General features: G+C 33.3%; 1 long non-coding RNA gene across 1 annotated transcript in view; it reads right to left on the reverse strand.

Annotated features, from left to right (window-relative positions):
- Nucleotides 1-740: 740 nt before the first annotated feature.
- LOC123554815 (uncharacterized) overlaps nt 741-24,136 on the reverse strand; it is a 50,523-nt gene continuing 27,127 nt past the window's right edge. Inside the window, exons 2-5 of the long non-coding RNA XR_006687132.2 lie at nt 18,557-18,706; nt 16,577-16,803; nt 14,683-14,795; nt 741-7,820 (exon numbers count right to left, since the gene is read on the reverse strand). This is a non-coding gene — a long non-coding RNA (uncharacterized LOC123554815). The remainder of the gene's footprint in view (nt 7,821-14,682; nt 14,796-16,576; nt 16,804-18,556; nt 18,707-24,136) is intronic.

Consider the following 24,136-nt stretch of genomic DNA (forward strand, 5'->3'; position numbering starts at 1 on the left):
GGCTTAGCTTATACAGTAACTAAAACAAGAGCGTTAATTCTCACTGGTGAGAAATCGATAACCACCTGTGCTGGTAAAATCATCTGTTAAGCAATGTACGTGTTCATGATAAAATGGAGTTATAAGATATAGAGTAAGTATACGAACAAGTAAGTTGTTATAACACATTAAGGATCATGTACAGTTGTGACCTACTTAAACGTACTAGATCAGCAGATGCGGAAGTGAAAATCAATGCATTTCATTGGTTGGCTTTTGAAAGTACGTGGGAATATATTTACTACACTTCATTCAAAAGCAAGTATAGTAAATCCGATACACCTTGTCATACAGAAGTAGAATTAAAATGGATAACAACAGATAAATATTGAATTAAAAAAGGAAACTGTTTGAGGAGATACGTATAGAATTGAATTGGTAACTTCCGTGTACATGTTCTGAATTATGTAACAAAATACGTAGTGAATCACCGACATTATATGTCTGGAGTTAATAGAGCGTGTGAAAGCGATATTTAAGCTCGGACTTGGAGATTTAAGTTAATAAAAAATCCAGGACAAAGACAAATTCGAGCAGCGCCAGTAGGATAAATTTTGTACAACGCAGCACAGATAGTCCCATGGATTTAAAAGATTTGTTGAAATATTCAAATGATGCAATTAATATTACTATGCAAACAGAACAATTCAAACAATATAGTAATAGAGTTTTACAAACATTAAAAGGTTCAGAACGGAATACAAATGAAACTACAAAAAAGAACGAATCAACGAAATTGAGTATCTACTTTGAAGCAAAAGTGATATAGATGTAGAAATCAACACATCCTCCCCATAAAAAAGTAAAACAAATAACTGTATAAGACAGTTTTTGGAGTAGTATAGAATATAACGTTTTTACCACATTTTGACAGTAGTATAGAATATAACGTTTTTTTGTCACATTTTGTTAGTAGTATAGAATATAACGTTTTTAACACAATTTGACATTAATTTGATTAAAAATAGATTTCAACCTTTTTCATTGAAATAATTTATGATTGTTTGTTCATTTTGTTTTGTATTGTTAACTTTTAGTATTTTATACAATAAATCATAAATGTTTATACCATCTTGTAACATTTTCATGAAAAATAAACAATAATAACCACATAATACACTTGTTTTGTCTTGATATTATATGTTGTTATACTTTACTTCAGGTATATATTTGACTATTTCCTTTGGTGGAGGAAGTCCGAATGGGTCAAAGTATATTTTATTTACATAACATACCCAGTGTGTTCCAGATCCGACAGAACCATCTAAATTGATTATTCCGCATTCAGTTTTTCTCCATTTTGTTTTTGGTAGATTATTTCTACTAAATACACCCCTAAAGTTTTTAATTGTTTTACCCATTGTTCAATTTCAAAGTTAGAGATTGGTTTGATTATAATTTTTTTTTATAATAGGAATTCGTCTGTAAGGTCTTCTTTGTGAATCTATCTGTATGCCCTGACCTTGTTCCTTACCACTTAACAAAGATGTAATCAAAGGTATTCCGAGACTAGCCGTGAACATACCCAAAAACTCACCGTTTTGTTTCTGTTTTTAGAGTTAATGTAATTACACCAGTTCCCCTTAAATGTTTTCTTTGATTAGGTGTAAGATATCGTGTTATCATATTTCATCATATTAGCTACCGAAACCATACCATTCCAAAGTAACTTATTGACACCAGTACTGGCAAGCCCAGACAAAGCACCAACGCCTAACGGCCCTAATATTTTTGGAGCTATTTTTGCTGCCATTGGAAGAATTGTTTTTCCTATTAATCCAGCTAAAGCACCTAAGAACCCTCCATTTTGACCTTGACTGGACATTTGTTTTTTTGAAATTGTAATTTCTAATCCTTTCTTATTCCTAATCTGTGTTTTTGTTAAAAGTAAAGGAAAGTTTCCACGCAACTGTTCATATTTTAATCTAAAAGTATGTGGAATTTTGTTGTTATAAGCTTGTGCTAAAAAAAATTTCTGTTCATCTGTTAAATCTACTTTATATTCAATATAATTTGATGTCATTATATATTTAAAATTTATTTTATTTAAACAATAACAAGTTCCTTTCCAATAGTATTTATTTCAACTGTTTCTTCGTACAATACAATTGCGTAAACACGGTACCTTGCAGTGGGAAGTGTATTTAATTTAACTGTTAATGCAATATGTTTAGGATCTTCTGCAATTCCTTTTTAAATTCTAAGTTAAAATGAACAAACCCGAACAAACTTTGAAAATTTGATAAATTTAAAAGATTTCCAGTGGTTTTATTAATTTGTTTATGAAAATAATTAAGAACATCATCGTAAATTCTTGATATACTTGTATATTCCGTTTCTGGATAAAAAACACCATTACCAACATCAAGACGACAAGATTCCAGCTTACAGTTATCATCTGCTGCATTAAGTCTAAATGTATCTAATAAATGTGGGTTATGCTCTTGTGAATTACTTTTATTAGGCCGTAGTAAATAAACAAACACATGTTCGGGCTTTGTTACACCAGCTGTTATTCTAAAAGACATATTAACCTGCTGGGTGTCTGCAAATTGTGTCAGCATTTCACGCAGATATTTCCACCTTGCTTTTGTATATCTTTCAGAAATTAAATTAATTCGATAAACATTAAGAAAATTAAACGTGGAACCCACAAAATTAATTTAGTTACAATTACTCTACCCGCATCGGCAGCATTAGCTCTGTAAATTAATTTATCATCATTAGTTAATTGTAATGTTATTTGGATTTGACTTGAAGGTAATTTGTTTTGTTCTAAACCCTGAAAAAATGAATAATTATTTAACGGAATTTTAACATTGACACTATTACCACCTTCGATTAATTTCTTTCTAATTTCAAAACCTTTATTATATCCATCTTGGTCATCCCTACTTTCAGCACCAAGAGAAGTATCTAAATAAATAAATTCATTTGGTTCAGTTGATTCTGCATAATCCTTAGATAGTTCAACTAATTTTTTTAAGTTAATTACCTTGTATAAATTATTACAATCATAGACAATTTTTCCATTTTGTTTAACTATAAGTTGATCTATTATTGAAGCTACATTATCAATTAAAGCAATTTGATCTCCATCAGCATAATTATTATTATCAGCAAGTTTATGAACTTTAAAACTTACTTCAAAATAACCATTAAACCAATCAAAATATGAACTTCTATCATTAATTGTAAAATGATATCCACTTTTTTGCTGTTTAAACATTATTTCGCAAGATAGAAATTAAAGGTGTATCTGATTGAATAGGAGTTAGTTCATATCTTTCACAATACTGTTTTGTTCTAAACATGTATATTATATATTATTTTCTTTTGAGCAATGCTCAGGTGAGTTTTTCTGATCACTCGATGTCCGGCGTCTGCCTGTCGTCTGTCCGTCAACATTTAGCTTGTGTATGCGATAGAGGCTGTATTTTTCAACTGATCTTCATGAAATTTGGTCAGAATGATTACCTTGATGAAATCTAAGCCGAATTCGAAAATGGGTCATTTGGGGTCAAAAACTAGGTCACTAAGTCAAATCAAAGAAAAACCTTGTGTATGCGATAGAGGCTGTATTTTTCAATTAATCTTCATGAATTTTGGTCAGAATGATTACCCTGATGAAATCTAGGCCGAGATCGAAAATGGGTCATCTGTGATCAAAAACTAGGTCAAATCAAAGAAAAACCTTGTGTATGCGATAGAGGCTGTATTTTTCAAGTAATCTTCATGAATTTTGGTCAGAATGATAACCTTGATGAAATCTAGGCCGAGTTCGAAAATGGGTCATCTGGGATCAAAACCTAGGTCACATTAAAGAAAAACCTTGTGTATGCGATAGAGGCTGTATTTTTCAATTAATCTTCAAGAATTTTGGTCAGAATGATTGCCTTGATGAAATCTTGGTTAACTTCGAATATGGGTCATCTGGGTTGAAAAAGTAGGTCATTAGGTCAAATCAAAGAAAAACCTTGTGTATGCGACAGAGGCTATATTTTTCAATTGATCTTCATGAAATTCAGTCAGAATGATTGCCTTGATAAAATCGTGGTCAAGTTTGAATATGGGTCATCTTGGGTCAAAAATTAGGTCACTAGGTCAAATCAAAGAAAAACATTGTGTATGCAATAGAGGCTGTATTTTTCAATTGATCTTTATGAAATTTGGTCAGAATGATTGCCTTGATAAAATTCAGGTAGAGTTTGGTTATTGGTCAATTTGGTCAGAATGATTTCCTTGATCAAATCTAGGTCAAGTTTGAATATGGGTCATCTGGGGTCAAAAACTAGGTCACTAGGTCAAATAAAAGAAATACTTGTGTTTGTTCCAATTTTAATGATACTTGGTCAGAATATTTTTTTCCATGCAATCACTAGGTCTATGTTTACACTGTTATGGTGTATTATGGTGTGTTTCTCAGGTGAGCGACCTAGGGCCATCTTGGCCCTCTTGTTTATAAATTAATCTATTAATACGCTTACGCTGAGCTGAAGCTCCGGAACCCGACAATAATTTATTTATTCTTATATTAATATCCTCTTCATTATTATTTTTACTATAATTTGTTTTTTGTAATTCCTTAGCAATTAAATTATCAACAGCAGGTGTTACAGGTTTTTTAAAACTTTTGATTTTCTCTGTAATTTTATTAGCAGCTAAATTTCCAACTTCCGTTCCAATCCTGCGGGTTCCACTTTCAAATGCAGCTTTTCCTGCAGTTTCCAGAGCTTTTTTTCCAGCAGTGCTAATTGAGGATGCAACAGAAGATTGAATTAATTTTGTTAAAGTGTCTAAGATACCTGTACCAGAGATGGAATCTCCGGAGACCGCAGGTCTACCTTGTATAATTTCTTCTACGTTCCAAGGATTAACATAAATAAATATTCCTTTATTTTTATCATAAACTTTTTTGTACATTATATAAAACTAAATTTTATAATTTCATAATTTATATTTCTTTTAAAATTAATGTAAAACTTGTTTCAACTCCGTTAAAATTAATTATTCTACCAAATACGTCTGTAATATATATTCTTATTGAATTAATAACATTTTTATTAATTTCAGAATATCCGACTCTGTTTGGTTCTTTTGTAAACGGATAAGCTCTTGCTAAATCTGCAGTACTTAAAGCATAGATAATATCACTAAAATTACCATCAACAAGTGTATTATCAGTAAGATCACAATGAATATAAATTGTATCTACAGAGTTAGTTATATTTGGTGTTGTAGTTCCCCATTCAGTATTTCTCAAAGCTTTTTTCTCAAATCCAAGCAATGTATGAAAATTTGTCATTCTTAAATCCAATGTAAAATTATCATGAATTGAAATTAATATCTTAAAACTACTTAAATCAAATTCCAAACTTATAGGGGCAATGTTTGATTTATCAAATTCAAAATCACCATTGCTTATTAATGTTTCCCTGATATAATTATTAATGTCTGTATAACTGTAAGAACCATTTTGGAAAATAACATCTTTCCAATCCTTACCATTATTATAACGAATTCTTTTATTATCATATTCATCACTAATATTATGCCAAGAGTAAGTCATAGTGTTAATACTATCCAAACCAATAATATAAGTTTTATTTTTATCTAAAAGTAAAGAACGACTGAATCTAACTGTAAAATCGCTTGGAGTATTTTTAGTGTTGTTTTTAACTGCCTCAGAACTTAATACTATTTTTTGTTCCATTTATATATTTAAGAAAAATGTTTTTTATATAACATTTCATGTTCTTTTGGTAACAATTATTTATTTTTAATAGTTCATCAATTATGCTAAGACCTTCATTTTTTAGTTTTTCATTATTATTTCCAGAATCAATTGAACCACAAATTAACTCTAAGTTATTAACCAGTTCTTCTGGATTGCATAGACAAACTTCGTAACCTTGACCCCTAATTACTTTTTTAAATTTCATAGATCTTTTATTGATAGGTAATCCTGATTTTTCTGTTAATTCTTTAAATATTTTCCTAGAAAGTATTGAATGTTTTTTAGTATTGTTATATCTCTTATTAATCAAATCAATTAAATCATTATCTACTTTAGTGTTAATTACTTCTTTTCCAGTTTTTTGATCCTTAGCAATCAATTTGTTTTGACCATAAAGTTTATTAAGATCAATCAATAAATTACCATATTGTCCATTTGGTAAAACTTTATATGGATTCAGAACCTTTGGTTCTTTAAAAAAAACTTTGTTTTCGATTATGGTATCTTATTTCTTTTCCCATATATTTTCCTTGTTTAAGAATATCGTTGAGTACTTCTCTAACTTTTTTTATAATTATTTGACTTAGCTATAATTGCTTCCTGTTGCTTCAGCTCGGGTTTTGTGGGATTTATCGTTCTAGTTATTCCCCCAGATTCATTACCCAATTTTCTTATATCCTCTGATACATTTTCTATGATATTCTCTACTTCTTCCCTAGTCATTTTTTCATTTGGATCTTTAGATTTGCTGTGAAACAAGTCAAACACTTCTATTGGTGTTTTATATTTTTCATCTATAAGATCTAAATCAATTCCTTGATTAAAATCAACTTTAAATTCTTTTGGTCTTGCTCCCAATTCTTCTAATTCTTCAGGAAATTCTTTAACTCCTAGTTTTTTCACCTCTTCTTTAGATAATAATCTAATAGATCCTTCTTCATTATATATTGGTATATAGTTTTCTTCTAATTTATTAATATCTTCTTTTGATAATTTACTAATCTCTTCTTTTGTCATTATATTCTCTGGTGGTAACGGTTTTTCTGTTATCCTCATTTTTTCTCTTTTATAATCTTCCAGTACTTTTTTAATTTCTTCTTCAGTAGGTTCTTTGCTTATTTCCCTGTATTTTTATATTTCCTCGCCAGTTCTTCAGGAGACCATGTAATTGGTTGCGGTTCTTGGAATAGCTGAGGTAAGCCTTGATATGTTTGTATGTCATTTATTTCATCACTGAGTGATTCTAATTGTTGTTTTATTGCAGGTAAACGTTTTAATTCTCTTGACAATTTTTCTTTTTGACTTTCTATTCCTTCTATAATTGGTTTATAAATTTCACTATACATTTCTCTGTTGGCAGCCTTTTTTATTTTTTCTCTCATTATTTCATCTCTAAGAGCTCTTACCATTTGTCCGACTAAGTTTTTTCTTTTTCTTATTTTATTAAGTTTTGATTGCATTTATATAGAACTAAATTTTATAATTTCAATAATAATGTAAGATAATGTAAAATATTGTAAGATAATGTAATATTATTATATAAATGAAAATTCCAAATTATGATACAAAAAGTGATAAATCTAATAAATTTAAGCAATTTTATCCTTTTATGCCAGATTAATGCCTATTTCACTTTCACAACTGAATATTCTCTGATGTCATGTTCAGTAAGTTTAATAAATCATCTTTATCTTTGTATCTTTCCAGCTTGCCAGTAGACCCATGGTAGCATTTAGTCTGCGATCAATCATTACTAACAGACAGCAATATATCATTGATAAGTCATTTCTCTGATTTTTTTTTTCTGACCAGAGAGAAACAATGCTCGGAATCTGTGCTACTTTGTGGAAAATTCAACACTTGACTCGCTATTTTGTGGAAAATTCAACACTTGACTTGCACTGGTATTCTCGACTCTTCCATTGGCTGCCAGGAAACAGCGAGAAACTTGGTCTGATCAGTGCATTCCGTCTTCATGCCACTTTGACAGTCAATGACTTCGTGAAAAAGTTCCATGGGAAGCAGCTTCAAGCAAGGGACACAACTGAAATGATGCAAGAAAATTGATACGAAATAATGCAAGAAAATTGATATACAATTAACAAACAGAGCTGGTTAGATTTTGATTCAAAATATTAGTCTGTGGCCCACATTATGTGGGAAACATTATATATATATATATATATTTGATTTCAACGTAAAGACTTTTGAGTTCATAATCCTTTCCTCATACGTTCAATGTATACCAAGTCTTATGTCAAAATAAAACCCAAAAAGGTAATCGATTGTTAGCTTAATCGCCTGTTAAAAGTTTCAAACATCTGGGCCTAAATGGTTACTCAATTTGCAAATAAAAGTATAAGCATGTTTGTTGTTTTCTGTTTAAAAGTATTTATAAATATTCTTGCATGACTTAACATACATTGCCAGTTGATAGTTCATGTTATATGACCAGTCCATATTCAACAATTGTTTACTGGGTTAAAATGTCCAAATATTCTAAAACAAAACTGTGAAAATTAATTTCTGGTGTCATGTAATGAATCACTTCTTGAATGACTCTCAGTCCTTTGCATCTCAGGCAATAGACTTGACTACTGATTTGCAAGTCATTCAGTAAGTGTATAATAGTCGTTAGTCGTTACAAAATTGTTTCATATGTCTAAATGCAATCTATAACAATATTGTTAAATTAAGAAGGTATAAAACAACAGCTATCAGAGGACAGCAGGGCTCGACTTTTCAACAGCCTTGTTAATTGAATTAATGTTAAAGTTGAAAACGGAGAATGCATGTCCGCTCATCACAGTGGACAAGTGTGTGAAGTTTCAATTCATTCTAATTAGTGGTTAATGAGCTGCTTTCTTACAATAACAAGAGCTTTGCCAGTAAAAACTTTAACAAAAAAAATCCAAGTTAAAAAGGGACATAACAAATTCAAACCAAAGTTATGGGGATTGTTTCTCCTGGTGTCAACTTTGATAGTAAATAATTATTTAAAGTTTCAAGACAAAAGTGTCAATAGTAACACAAGTTATTTGACTTTATCAAAAAATTTTACCAAGTTAAAAAGGGACATAACTCTGTCAAAATTCGAACAGATTAATGGGAATTGTTTCTCCTGGTGCAGACTTTGATAGTTAATAACTATTTTAAATTTCATGTCAAAAGCTTTGATAATAACAGAGATATATGACTTTATCAAAAACCTTAACCAATGACGAGATACCAGCTTACATACAGAAACTTAACCAAATCATGATGCCGACATCAACGCACAGGTGAGCTAGTCCGATAGCTCTACCTATTCTAAGAATAGTCCAATTTAAACAAGAGCTCCGCCAAGTGGGGCAATATACGCCCGAAGGGTTACATCAGAGGATGGGAGCAAAATTTCAAGAACTTGACTGTTGAAGCCCAAAGGACAGGAACAACAAAGGGAAGAAATTCCAAAAAAAATTCTAAGTCCAAAAAAAATCCTTACAAGGTATAGGTATGTTAAAATACACCTAAAAGTTGGCGGTACCATTCATGTTGTACCACAGAAAAGTGGTCTTGGTTTTTCTCTATGGCCAATAATAAAAATTTTCAAAATATGCTATTTATAGTAACATAAAAGGGAAATAATTCCAAAAAATTTTTTTATTGTAAGTGAACAAAAATGGGATCTGCCAAATAAAACCAAGAGCACTGCAATGCAGAGCATTATACACAAAGCATCATGTATGACCTTTGACCCCTAAGTGTGACCTTGACCTTGAAGTGAATCGCCTGAAACGTGTGCTCTGCACATCGTCTCAGTGTAGTGAACATTTATGCCAAGTTTCTTGGAAATCCTTCAAGGGGTTCAAGAGTTACTGAGTGGACATGAAACTGCTGACGGACGGACACATAGGGTATAACATAACATGTCCCTTTGGGCGTGTAAAAATATTTCTTTAAAAGATATCATTGGGACCTTCATTTTCCTACCAGATAAAAACATTCCAAATGCTCACCTGTACAGCAAGTCAGGTTTTCAATAGAGGTAAATAAATGAGGAAATGATTGAAAATCTACAATTTAAACACTATAAAAAAAAATGTTTACTTGAAATTCTCATGCAAACAAACAATGCATTTTACCTCCAACAGCAAGTCCAGCTATGAAAAACAAGAGCGCCGCCAAGTGGGGCAATAAGCGCCCAAAGGGCTACATCAGAAGATGGGAGCAAAATTTAAAGAACTTGACTGTTGAAGCCTAAAGGACAGGAACAACAAAAAGAAGAAATTGAAAAAAAAATAATAAAAAAATTCTAAGTTCACAAACAAAGTCATACCAGGTAAAGTTATGTCAAAATACATCTAAAAATTGGATGTTCCATCCATGTTGTACCACCCACAGAAAAGTGGTCTCGGTTTTTCCCTACTGCCAATAATAAAAAAGTTTCAAAATAAGCTATTTATAGTTACAAAAAGGGGAAGTAATTAAACAAGAGGGCCATGATGGCTCTATATCGCTCACCTGTTATCATTGCACTTGAGGACAAGAAGGTTCTCAGAAAAAATATCTAAGTCCAAAGGACAGGAACAACAAAGGGAAGAAATTGAACCAAAAAGAAAAAAATTCTTACAAGGTATAGATATATCAAAATACACCTAAAAATTGGAGGTACCATCCATGTTGTACCACAGAAAAGTGGTCTCGGGTTTTTCCCTACGGCCAATAATAAAAAAGTTACTAAAAATAAGCTATTATTAGTAACGTAAATTGGAAATAATTAAAAAAAAAATATTGTAAGTGAACAAAAGAAGGATCTGCCAAATAAATCTGTTGACATAAATGAAATTTCAGATCAGTATCTTCATTAGTTACGGAGATATACCCATTTTAATTTGAAATAAAGGGAGGTAATTTGACATAAAATCAGTTCATAGTTATCTACCCCGATTGTCTCAGTCCAACTAATAACAATAATGAAATTTCAAATAAGTCTTATAAGTACTTACTGATATAAATCCATTTTGATTACAATCGGGGGAGGTAATCAGATATAAAATAACTCTGGAACCTACGATTGGATCTGATTTGTCATGGAATCCAAGATTTATTGTTGTTGAAGATATTTTGGAAGTTTGTATCAAATAAAACCATAAATAAAGTCTCGATATGGCTGCAAAAGCCAAAATAGCCAATTTTGGACCTTTAAGGGGCCATAACTCTGGAACCCATGATGGAATCTGGCTAGTTCAAGAAAGGAACCAAGATCTTGTGGTGATACAAGTTGTGTGCGAGTTTGGATAAAATCAAATCATAAATGAAGCTGCTATTGTGCAGACAAGGTCAAAATAGCTAATTCTGGCCCTTTCAGGGACCATCACTCTGGAACCTATAATGGAATCTGGCCAGTTCTTTATGGTGATACAAGTTGTGTGCCAGTTTGGTAAAAATCAAATCATGAATAAAGCTGCTATTGTGCAGACAAGGTCAAAATAGCTACCGTATATATCCGGCCATACGTCGACTTCGGCCATAAGACGAGAGCCTACTTTGGATAAAAAATCTTAGATTTTCAACTTGCCCCGACCATAAGTCGAGGGATGGATAGTTCTAGCATTTTAACAACTGCTATGGCACAAAAAACTGTGAAAAGAAAAATGTTTCTAGCAAGTTATCTTTCTAATTTCGCTCGCGATTTTGTTACGTTTCCTCGATAAATTATTACTGCCGTAATAGTGTTGAAGTATACTGTTAGTTTTACAGTAAAGGCATATATAATTGAACAAACAAAAATAAAAAATAAAATTTTACTTTATTTTATTTCATTTTATGACCAATAAATGTGTTTATAACGATAGTCAAACATTTGTTAATTACCGTACAAACAAGCATTAAAATACGCGATTTATCTAGCACCATTAACAAGCGTGAAAAATTACTAAGTGAAAAAAAAAATCAATAATCAGACACATGAACAAAATTAAAGATTTGTAGTTGTACCTACGTTTCAGTGGTTTATCCATCAGTCATTAAAATCCATCAGACTCACTAACATAATCACTATCGAGTATTCTCTATCAGTAATGACACTAAATCACAGGGATCAAGACCCTCTTTGTTCTCTTTCATAAATTAATGATCCATTTAGTTAAAAAAAAAAACCCTGATAAAATGCAATAAAACTGTCAACAACTCTCAGATGAAAAATCAATGCAGTTGCAGCAAATTATGTTGTCTTCTCCCCGCCCTCCGCTGTCAATCAAACTGCCCTTAGCCAACCAAAGATCGATAAAGGGCCATTCAGTGAGACATGACATTTACCTCGGCATACTTCAAAACAACACCTGGGATATTGTTTACAACTTGTTAAGACAATGAAAGTCTTTTGAAGCTGTAAATTTCAAAGCAAAGGGGAGTTGTACATTTGAAGGTTGTAAGCGGTTAGAATTAATTGATTTAAATTGGCTCTGATTAGCGAGATTGAAAATGTGGCAGTGGATCTGTCTAAGTGTACCATTAAACTGTTAATTGTTTGCCGATTGTGACAATAGGTGGTAAGATAATTAATGCCCCCGGCATGTATCAACAAAAATGCAATCAGAATGACATCAAGTTCTTAATTCAAACCAAAACTCAAAGTCCTTTGTAACGATCTGTTAAACTTTATAGATCAAATGGCCAGTAATTATCGGCAATTTGTGAGATGCCTCGTGTCAGTTTTGTTGTTCACAGCAGTTTGATCTCGGTTAAAGGTATAATAAAATTTACGATTTTTTCATTTTTTTTTCAAAATACAATTAACTTTAAATAAAACTAATTTTGTTTAGTTACGGAACGTAACGGCAATCGTTGTTTTTAGCCTAGACAATTAGTGCGCAAAGAGTAGTTTCCCTTTATCAAAATGGCGAAAATCATAACAAACTTATTAGAATGCCTTACATGCGCTGTGTTCGATCCGAAAATGGATAGAGGATCATGACTACGTTTAGTTATGCAGCCAAAAGTCGACCCTTGACTTCAGAGCTAATTATTTGGTCAAAAAACCTCGACGTATGGCCGGAAATATACGGTAATTTTGGCCCTTTTAGGGGCCATAACTCTGGAACCCATAATGGGATCTGGCCAGTTCAAGAAATGAACCATGATCTTATGGTGATACAAGTTGTGTGCAAGTTTGGTTAAAATAAAATCATAAATAAAACCACTATAATGCAGACAAGAAATTGTTGACGGACTGACGGCGGACGAAGAGTGATCACAAAAGCTCACCTTGTCACTATGTGACAGGTGAGCTAAAAAAAATACTGTAAGAGAACAAAAAGGGATCTGCCAAATAAAAACAAGAGCACTGCAATGCATAGCAATATACACAAAGCAAAGTCATATATGACCTTTGACCCTTAATTGTGACCTAGACCTTGAAGCGAGTCATCCAAAACATGTGCTCTGCACGTCACCTCAGTGTGGTGAACTTTTGTGCCAAGTTTCTTTGAAATCCTTTAAGCAGTTCAAGAGTTACTGAGTGGACACAGCAAAGTCATATAGGACCTTTCACTCCAAAGTTTGACCTTGACGCTAGACATCCAAAACAAGCGCTAGTGTGGTGAACATTTGTGCCAAGTTTCTTTGAAATCCTGTAAGCAGTTCAAGAGTTACAGAGTGGACACGAAACACTCTCATATGATCTTTGACCCCTAAGTGTGATCTTGACCTTGAAATGAGACATCCAAAACATGTGCTCTGCACGTCGTCTTGGTGTGGTGAACATTTTTGTCAAGTTTCTTTGAAATCCTTCAAGAGGTTCAAGAGTTACAGAACGGACATGAAATTGCTGACGGATGGACGTACAGACAGAGGGACACCGGGACCATAACATAATACGTCCCTTTGGGTGTATAAAAACATGTTCGTGAGCTATTATAGTAGACAACGCACTTGTCTACTTCGATGCTGAATAGCGAAAAAACAGGCATAACAGAGGAAACTTGAGCTATCACTGGAGTGATTAACACCACTAATGTGGATTATGATGTTGGACACCAGTTTGAATCAGTAAAATCTATTTCAAGTAATAGCAGGGAGGGTTCTGCATTTAATCACACTAATATAAAATGTCACTATGAGCAAGTAGTAGTACAGTAAGTATCAAATGAATATCCTATGCAATGAAGATATTGGACTTCATCATAAAAACTTATAAAAATCTAATTTCTTTAGTTTACAAGAGTGCCTAAGCACTAAACTGCTGCATCCTCTGACCACTCCATGAATATTGACGCCAGTGAAAACGAAAGTACACTTTGGCACGTGGCGGTAAAATGACGTAATTTTAAGACTGGTTTGCAAATTGTTTTGAACATTACGGATCAGCGACTATGATCATATTGGATCAGTCTAAAATCTAGCAGGCACATGTTTACTATTGCCTCCGGGTATGATTAAACGGTTAATTGTTTGCAGATTGTGACAGTAGGTGTAAGATAAGTAATGCCTCGGGCGTGAATTTCTCAATGAACAAGAGGATTATAGACAACTTTCAAAATTATGTTTGACGATTAGATAATCGATTTCCAGGCTACCTGATATGGTGTAATTCTGCCCAGTGGTTTTCAAGAAGAAGATTTTTTTAGAAATTGTTGACGGATGACGCACGACGGACATCAGGCGGTCACAATAGCTCACCTTGTCACTTCATGACAGGTGAGCTAAAAAGGTGCTAATTCTGACAATACTGCAGGTGGAGTTACACAGCCTAACATACTATTGAACATTATCACTACTAACCAGTACAGCATGTTTTAATTGAATATTAATTAATGAAGAAAATATTGGACAACATAAAGCCTTGACTAACACTGACGCATAAGGCCAGGGAAAGTGCAATAGCCCTCCTTATTCTTTGAATAGTCAAGCTAAAAAAAACTTACATGAATTAGCCGATACTTTATCCATCAGTTTGGTCTTGGTTTGCAGGAATGAATCTTGGAACAGGGGCATCTGTATTATGTTGGCTATGACCTCCATGAACCCTACGACAGATCTGTAATTCAATATATGTACACACATTTAATGATCTAAACAATTAACATTGTTTTATTTCCTCAAGGTGTGCAATTCCATTTTTAAGTTCTTGTAAGCTCTTGGGATCCATTGTGCTTGATAGGTTTTTTTTAACTGTTTCACTTAATTTTCTCACATATATATAATATTTTCAAAGTATAATATAACTTCCCCATCTGAAGCTAATCCTGGCAAATAACTACAGTCATGTAGCTTTCATTCTGAATATGTAATTTAAACAAGAGGGTCATGATGACCCTGAATCGCTCACCTGAGTAATAAGAGCCACATGTTTGAAATGGCAAAATGATGCTAAAATATTAGAAAGTGGGTCAGTAGGTCACATTCATGGTCACTGAAAGTCAGATTTAAAATCGGTGTGCAAACCTGTACATGTCATCCAAATTTCAAGGCTGTATCTCAAAAAACAAGTAGGACAGTAGATCAAGGTCACAGTCAAGTGACCCTAATCACCTGGAGTCATCAGGTAATTATAATTAAGCAGTCTAGGAAATACGATCTGATAATATTTGAAGTATTTATTCCTATATAACTCATATAACAAAAAACTAAGTGACCCCAGGGCGGGGCCTCTTTAAACCCCAGGGGCATAATTTGAACAATTTTGGTAGGGGACCACAAGGCAATGCAATATATCAAATATGAGAAGCCTAGGCCTTGCAGTTTCAGACAAGATTTTTAAAGTTTTTTCCTATATATATATATATATATATATATATATATAAAACATGAGATTCCCACGGGGCAGGGCCTCTTTTCACCCTAGGGTTATAATTTGAACACTTTTGGTAGAGCACCACAAGGCAATGCTACATACCAAATATCAAAAGCCTAGGCCTTGCAGTTTCAGACAAGACGATTTTTAAAGTTTTTTCCTATACAAGTATATATAAAACTGGGAACCCAGGGCAGGGCCTCTTTTCACCCTAGGGTTATGATCTGAATAATTTTGGTAGAGGACCACAAGGCAATGCTACATACCAAATATCAAAGGCCTAGGTCTTGTGGTTTTAGACAAGAAAATTTTTAAAGTTTTTTCCTATGTAATACTTGTGACCCCCGGGACGGGGCCTCTTTTCACCCCAGGGGCATAATTTGAACAATCTTCATAGAGGACCATTAGAAGATGTTACACACCAAATATCAAGGCTCTATGCCTTGCAGTTTTGGACAAGAAGATTTTTAAAGTTTTTCGGTTCGGTTGCCATGGCAACCAGAATTCTGCATGGAATTCAATTCTTTGAACAATTTTGAAAGGGGGGCATATAAGGATCATTCCTGTGAAGTTTAGTGTTATTCTACCCAGTGGTTTTCAAGAAGAAGTTTTTTTCAGAAAATGTTGACGGACGACGCACGTCGCACTATGGACATTGAGCGGTCACAAAAGCTCACCATGAGCCTATGGCTCAGGTGAGCTAAAAATCCTATCCTCACTGGCAAAACTAACATACAGGTAACTCACTGGAAGAATGAGAATGAGAAAGGTTTTCAATAAGGTATGTTTGGCACCTAGGTCATGGCCATAGTGATTCTCAGGACAATAGACTGAAGTGCCGCTGACTCAGAACAAAATAATGTGTAAATGTAAATTCCATTTGTTGATTTAAACCAAATAAGAGAGAGGCTTAAAAAGTCAATCAGCTGACCTGCCTTGCCATTTGCAACTTTTGTTTTTTTTCAGCACTCAATCCTGAAAAGAGATTCTATTCCTGCAATGTGTAACTTAAACATTCATGTTACCTGAATTATAGTATTGACTGTACAGATGTGGTTCAAATGAACTCCAGAAAGTTCCAGACAAGATCCAGCTGAAAGTTATTCATTCAATGCCAACTCTGTCTCACATTTCCAGCAACTACTGGTAGTTTAGCATCTGAATTAGCTGATCTGATGTTGCTTAATTGTTGTTGTTATAGTTTTATTCATGTCATTTTTGCCAGTCTCTCCAAACACTGTCTGCACCAAAACTAAATGAAATGTATGCAGAAAGTTAAAGTATGTGAAAAACTACCATGAATAATATGTTTGCAGGAGTTATGGTTTATGCACACTGCAGTTCCTTAACCCGTACCCTGCTAAATTTCTATATAGAACTTGTCCATCTTCCAATCTGGACAGTACCATAAACTGTTAAAAGGGGTGCTTCCCAAAAAGATACTGACTGAATGACAAACAGTGCTGGTCATGATCAGACTTCATGGATGTGCAGGCTGATCATGATCTGCAGTGGTTGCAAAGGCAGGATCAATAGTGTCCAGCATTGTAATTAAGGTTTATGTTCTCAAACACACAGTGTCATGTGAAATTTAATCATTTTCAGAAGGTTCAGGCATAATTTCTACAGGAAATATCTTTATTAAGCAAAGTTGAGTTACGGTTCATGTACACTGCACTTAATCTTAATGTCATCTTTAAGTGTGTGAAATTTTACCAAGTTCTGTTTGAGGGGCCACAATGACTATGCTGTAGCTGCTGCCTTTTTGTTATAAACATAAAACACGTTACTCTTTAGTTAAATTCTGTTATCAATGATGGTTTTCTCTTTTATTTTATACTCTTCTGTGAAATACTGAAATTTATCAGTGAAATAAAATTGATATTTTCACTGTTTCAAACAGTGAAAATAATTATCATTTTTGTTTTTCACTGGTACGGAACTACATTTGAATGCGAAATGATATGAATTATAAATGATAGGAAATTCCTTGAAAAATATTCTTCAGTAAAGGTAAATATGTTATAAATAATAAAAGGATCATAAATATTTACATTTTATCATAATAAAATGTCACAGAAATCTGAAAACGTAATAGAACTATTTATAGTTTTTCTACAAATATATGACATCCTGATGTCACAGCATTATCACGTTAAGGTGCGATGCACGCAACGCTGCGCGGGCAAATACTATAATTTGGTTAAAACCAATAAAAATGCATGAAATAAATAGAAAATTTGTTTGTTTCAGTGTAAGATCGAAATATATTTCACTTGTGAACACCACAATTTACATTTTCACTGTGGCTGTGCCACTTGTGAAAATATTGCATTATTGTGTTCACTTGGTGAAATATATTTTGATCTTACACTAAAACAAATATTCTCTATATATTTATCACAGCTTTGAACTGATTTTATTACCTCCCTTTATGGTTCTGTCTGTATAAAGTCATGTGCCATAATGGAAGATATGCTTTTCTTACTAAGCAATTATGTATTATTTTCTATTTTGACAGCCATTTGTCTGTTTTTAACCTAAAATTAAAGCCTGATGGACCAAATTATTTGTTTTGGAGTCATACTCTGGGGTAAAGTGTTGTAAATAATGGGAAGTAATTCAAAATGTAAGCAATGTTAGATTTTCATCAAACCTCAAACATCTTAGAATATATAAAGCATGTACTCAAATTCTATCATTATAATCAATTAGGATATAAAGTGCAGCTTAGGTGCTTAAATATTTTTTTTCTGAAAAAGCTATTTGTTGATAAATTGTTTCTTATACTGGCATCTCCGTCTTGAATATAATTTATCTTCATACAGTTACCAGCTGAGAAAAATAAGAAATTAGGCTTAATTTCTATCCATTTAACTGTTTTGCTGAAGAAAAATTTAGAAACCTGCAGATTTATTCTATTTTATTAAATTATTATTATGACAACGATATTTAATATTTTAGTGCAAATTCCGAGAACAAATATTTAAAGAGAATATACTTACGAACAGAAGACACCAGCAGTAGAGGTCTAGAAGATTGAAGGCAGGGAACATACAGAAGGACTTGCACCCTGTTTGGCTCACTCACTGTCCCTACTAAAGGTCTGGCATGATTTCACATTTCCATGGGAATACAGTCTCTCTGCTCCCAAGCTTGTAATTAGAAAAGAGCCAAAACAGGAAAAACTGAACTTGAAATTATTTTATGTTAAAAAAGTTACTTATTAATTAATAAGGCAAGAATTTAATACTGCAGAAGTGAGCTACATGAAAAACAAATCTGACAATATGGCATGTCCTGGTAACGGAAGGCAAAAATTCAAAGGAAATCTGAAAGGGAGAAAATCCTGCCTGTTCCTGGCAGGCCTTGAACCTGAAAGAAATAATATCCTGCCCAATGTATGTTCCGTCCAAGTAAAACATGCATTTGAAGACCTGGGCAGGGTATGGTCCTGAAATAAAGAAGAAATCCTTGCAATCCCTGATATCCGTCTCTCTCAGCAAAGGAACAACTATCATCTAGCAACCCGCCGGCGAGAATTGAAGACCAGTTATCCCCATTAACGCTTCCCATCTTGCGGACATATTGACACCGGGTCCTCGAAGGTTATGCAAGTAGTCTTGAACAACAGTTAAGGGATCTGCCAGGCCTTGAAATCTGAAAAAAATATTCTGCCATCTCTGTATGTTCAGCTGTCTTCGGCAGACTTTGAACCTGAAAAAAAAGAAATCCTGCCTACCTCATAAAGGTGGTCCTAGACAGGTCTTGACACTGAAAGAAAATCCTGCCGACTGCATGTATGGACGGGACATACAGTCAGATATCATTGGCAGGCTGTGGACCTGAAAGAAATAAAATCCTCACAATCCCTGATTCCCATCTCTCAAAACACAAAGGAACAACCTTCATCTAAACACTGCCAGCGCAGAATTGTACACCAGTCACTTCCACACGTTTTCATCTTGCGGATATATAGACACCGGATTATCCTCGATGGCAACGATGATAAGTCTTGATCAATAGTTAAGGGATCTGTAAGGCCTTGGCAGCTGTAACAAAAAGCAACTCTGCCAATCTTTTGAAGCAGCATCTGCTCCTCAGCAGTCTGGAAGATTGGCAGGAAAACAAAACAAAACAAACAACAGGGCCCTGAAGGCCTTGTATTGTTTTTACTCTAGATAACCTGGTGCCTTATTTGGCCTAGATTTCATAGAGACAAACAATTTGACCACCTCTTATGTAAAACAGGTAGATCATTAATCAAGTTTTTCAATGATTTGACCTAGTGACATAGTTTTTGACCTCAGGTACCCCACTTCTGAACATGACCTAGATTCCATACAGACCAACATTCCCACAAAAATTTATGAAGATCAAGTTGGAAAAGTGACCGCTACAGTTTTTTTTACAAAGTTTTTCTATGATTTGAATAAATGACCTAGTTTTTTTTCCCAAAGTGACCCAATTACAAATTTATCCTAGATTTTAAACAGAGAAACATTCCAACCAAGTCTCATGGAGATAAGGTAGAAAATGTGACATTTGGAGTGTAAATGTCATTCTATAATTTGACCTTGTGACAAAGATTGACCTAGATAACCAAGTTTTTGAACTTTACCTAGATTTAAAAGAGACAATTATTCTGACCAAGTTTTATATAGGATCATGTAGTAGGCATAGGAAAAAGAGATCAATATAATGCACCTTTACTAATCCTACCAGGTGTTCTGTATTACAAAAGTGTTTCTATTGTGACAGTTTGATACAAGCAAAACTGTATTATCTGCACTATAAAATACTTATTGGTATTTCATTTTATTATCAGCTTGTTAAAAGTTAATTTTTACCATAAGTAAGTTGACAAAATCATAGGAACCAGTGTTTCAGGGGTAAATCAAACAATTCATAAATCCTAAACGATTTTGTTGTTCAAAAATGTATAATATTGTGTCTTAAACCGTTTTCGTTTTCTACTCTATTGTGTAATTGCAAGGGAAGTAAACTAATAAATATCTCTGCTTTAAAGTACTAGCCCAAGGCAAGAGTTGACATTCTTTGCGGATCACAACTTTGAATTAAATATTAAAATTTCTGTTATTGATATTAGCAAAACTATCATACATTGCACATTTGTGAAATCATTTTTGTTAATTTCAAGGACTTGGAAATCAATTTCTAGACTTTATTTAATGTATTTCTATCAATGAAAATGTTAGGGTCTGTCTCTGCATGTAGTAAATGTGTCATTGCTATGATTTGACCGGTTGACCTAGTTTTGACCTCGGGCAACCCAGTTTAAATTTTATCCCCATTTCTTATAAAGAAAATTATTTTGACATAGTTTCATAAAGATGAGGTGAAAAATGTGGCCTCTAGAGAGTATTTTTTATCCAAGATGACCCATTAACAAACTTGAGATTTTACTGAGGATTCTGACCAAGTTTCATAAAGATTGAACTAAGACTGTGACCTCTAAAGTATTCTCAGTCAAATTCTTTACAATGCATGACACGCAGCGCATGATGACAGATGACGGACATATGATGAGCACAGTAAAGATGGAAAAAAGTCCTTATCCTAACCAGAATTTAATGCAATATCAAGCATAAAAATAATTTAAACTGAAAAACCAAAATTATTCAAACTTTATTAAATAAATTTTACAAAAATGAAGAGGGTCACAATAGTGCTAGATTGCTTGACCAAGTTTTACTATATTAAACTAGAGTGTAACCAAGATTTTTCTGTGATCCATTGACCTTAAATGATTCAGTTTGAACATTCCTCTCACTAAATAAGGTTATAAGTTGTATTAGATAATACCTAGTGAACTTTAACACAGATGAACTTAATTTATTTCACACCATTCAAAATGGTTTTATTCCGGTTACCTAGAAAATTTGGCCTCTGCCTTGGTAAGACTTCAAAACTGACCTTGTGACCTATTTTGTAACACAAAATTGCCAAGTTTCTATTTTGACTTTAGTTTATTGAATAGGGGTAGAAAATACCTCTTTACAGTGTTAACATTGGTTTTCTATGATTTTTAACTTCATGACCTACTTTACCCACAAGCTTGTATATAAGATAAGTAAAGGTCTCCTGTGTTGTGCTAACAAGGATTTATTTATGACCTGACCTAGTGACCTATTTTATGACTGATGACAAAGTACATAATTTTTTAGGATAAAGGAATATAGTAACAATATAAATTACGACAATTTATGCTAATTTCAGGGCTGTAACCTTGGTGGTTTTTGGAACAACTCTGTTCACTATTGAACTTTACCAAAATATCTTCTATTATCCAATTACAACTACCTTATGATTTTGTTCGATTTCATAAAATTTGCCCCTAGGATTAAATATTCAAGAAAATTGAAATCAACTCTTGCATGCATTCAACTCATTTACCTGGCCACTTAAACATTACACATATATTATATCAACTTTTAGAACCACTGTATTTTACAAATTATTCCTTATACAGACATTGCAAATGATTTTCCTAGATGCCAATTAATTTCAGTAAATTTAATTAATAAAGAAAACATTTTTGATAAACAATGCCAAAGTTTTAAAAAGTATAATATTTCTGTTACATTGCAAGAACGCCACATTAATAATACAAACTGTCAAGAAAGACCTTTTTGGAAGTATTACCCACAAAAATTTTGATACAGCAATTTTCTACCTTAGCAATCTTATTAATTTTTTTCTTGACCTTGTAACCTGGAAACCTTGTCAGTACTCAAGATCCCTGTTTGAATTAAATGCACCATAAACCAAAATTTATTCACTTTCAAAAGGACTGACTCTCATACCTTAAATTTACTTTATAACACCAGCCATCGAGTATAGTACAAATACTAAGAAATAGTAACCAACACTTCACTCCTTTGTCAAACTATGCTAGAAACAACAAAAGTACCATACCAATCAAATTAATTCTTATTTTTACAATTCTCTACCACGAGAGATGTAAAATTTGAAATTTTGACTTAAATTCAAGGGTCATTACTCTGGAAAGCTTTTCACTTTCATATTATATAACATGACCTACACATTCAGTATGATTGAGATCAAAGAACAAAAACTTTACTAAATAAATAAAGACAACCAGTATCAATTGGAAATTTTGACTAATTCAAGGGGCATTTCTCTGGAGATACTGGTCTTAACTTAGTGATATTGACCTTTACTCCGACTTTATTGGCAGTTGCAAAATATCAAATACCTTTCATCCAGCAGACAACATTAGTTTTACAATTTTGACTAATTCAAGGGCAGTGACTCTGGTGCTACAGTTATAAAACTTGACCTGGATTATATAGAAATAGTGTATTTGAGATCAAAGGAAAGTAAAAACTGAGCAGAAGACAGTCATTATTTACAATTTGACAGTAAAGGACAGTACATTTGTAATTGTGGAGAAAATGGTCCAAAAAGGCTACTTATCAAATTTAGTCTAGATTGTTACAGAGATACAAACTAACAAATTTGGTGGTTAAAATCAACGTTAGGAATATCCCTTGGTTCTGGGACTAGAATTTAAGTACCCAAAAGCAATGATTTTTCAAATATTAATTTTTGAAAACCATTATATTGCAGAGCTTAAAAGCTTCAAGTTTAAATTGCTTAGAAAGGATTCTATCAAACAGCAAAAAGTCATACAGGCTGAATTGTTTTGAATTTATTTCTGTGGTAGGCCATTTAATTGAAATTGCTTCTTCATAGTTACCATATTTCCATGATGATAAACCAGTTTTCTAGTTGAAATATTTTTGTAATTAAAAGTTGCTAAATATTAAAAGACTGAAAGACTAAGGTCAAGAAGAACAATAGCTAGATGAAAAGCTAGCTGGCTGTATACAACCATACAATTCAGCAGCTTTAGCTAGCTTGATGGAAGAAATATACAACCTGGTAGCACACAGGAGAGCTACTTAGATTTAATGTATAGCTGGTATAAAGGAGATGTGTTTGGGGAATGTAATATACTGCCAATAAGACCTATAGGATATTGGAATATATAGGCTATAGCCTTTAAGAAGCGAAGAATGTAAAGTGCTCCCTAGAAGAAACATGGGCTGGCTGGCTGTATGCAACATCTTTCTTGGTAGCAGCTTTGGCTAGCTTGATGGATGAAATATACAACCCGGCAGTACATGCGAGAGCTAGATATAATTATGGCCCTAATGGCAGTAGGGGATAGGTAGCTAGAGACAGGTGGATGTGATAGTTAGAAGGAAGAAATATATACCCTAGAAGCATCATGGGGGACACCATGGGATAGCTAGTTAGAGAAAAATGGAGGAGGTAGAAGGAAGATATATACCCTAGAAGCATCACGAGGGGACACCATGGGATAGCTAGTTAGCGATAGATGGATGTGGTAGTTAAAGAATGAAGAAATATATACCCTAGTAGCATCATGGGGGGACACCATGGGTTAGCTAGCTAGGGCTAGGTGGATGTGATAGAAGATATACCCTAGTAGCATCATGAGGGGACACCATGGGATAGCTATCTAAGGCTAGGTGGGTGTGATAGTTAGAAGGAAGATATATAGACCCTGAAAG

Source organism: Mercenaria mercenaria, chromosome 7 (assembly GCF_021730395.1).
Source record: "Mercenaria mercenaria strain notata chromosome 7, MADL_Memer_1, whole genome shotgun sequence".
In the NCBI taxonomy this organism is placed as follows: Eukaryota; Metazoa; Mollusca; class Bivalvia; order Venerida; family Veneridae; genus Mercenaria; species Mercenaria mercenaria.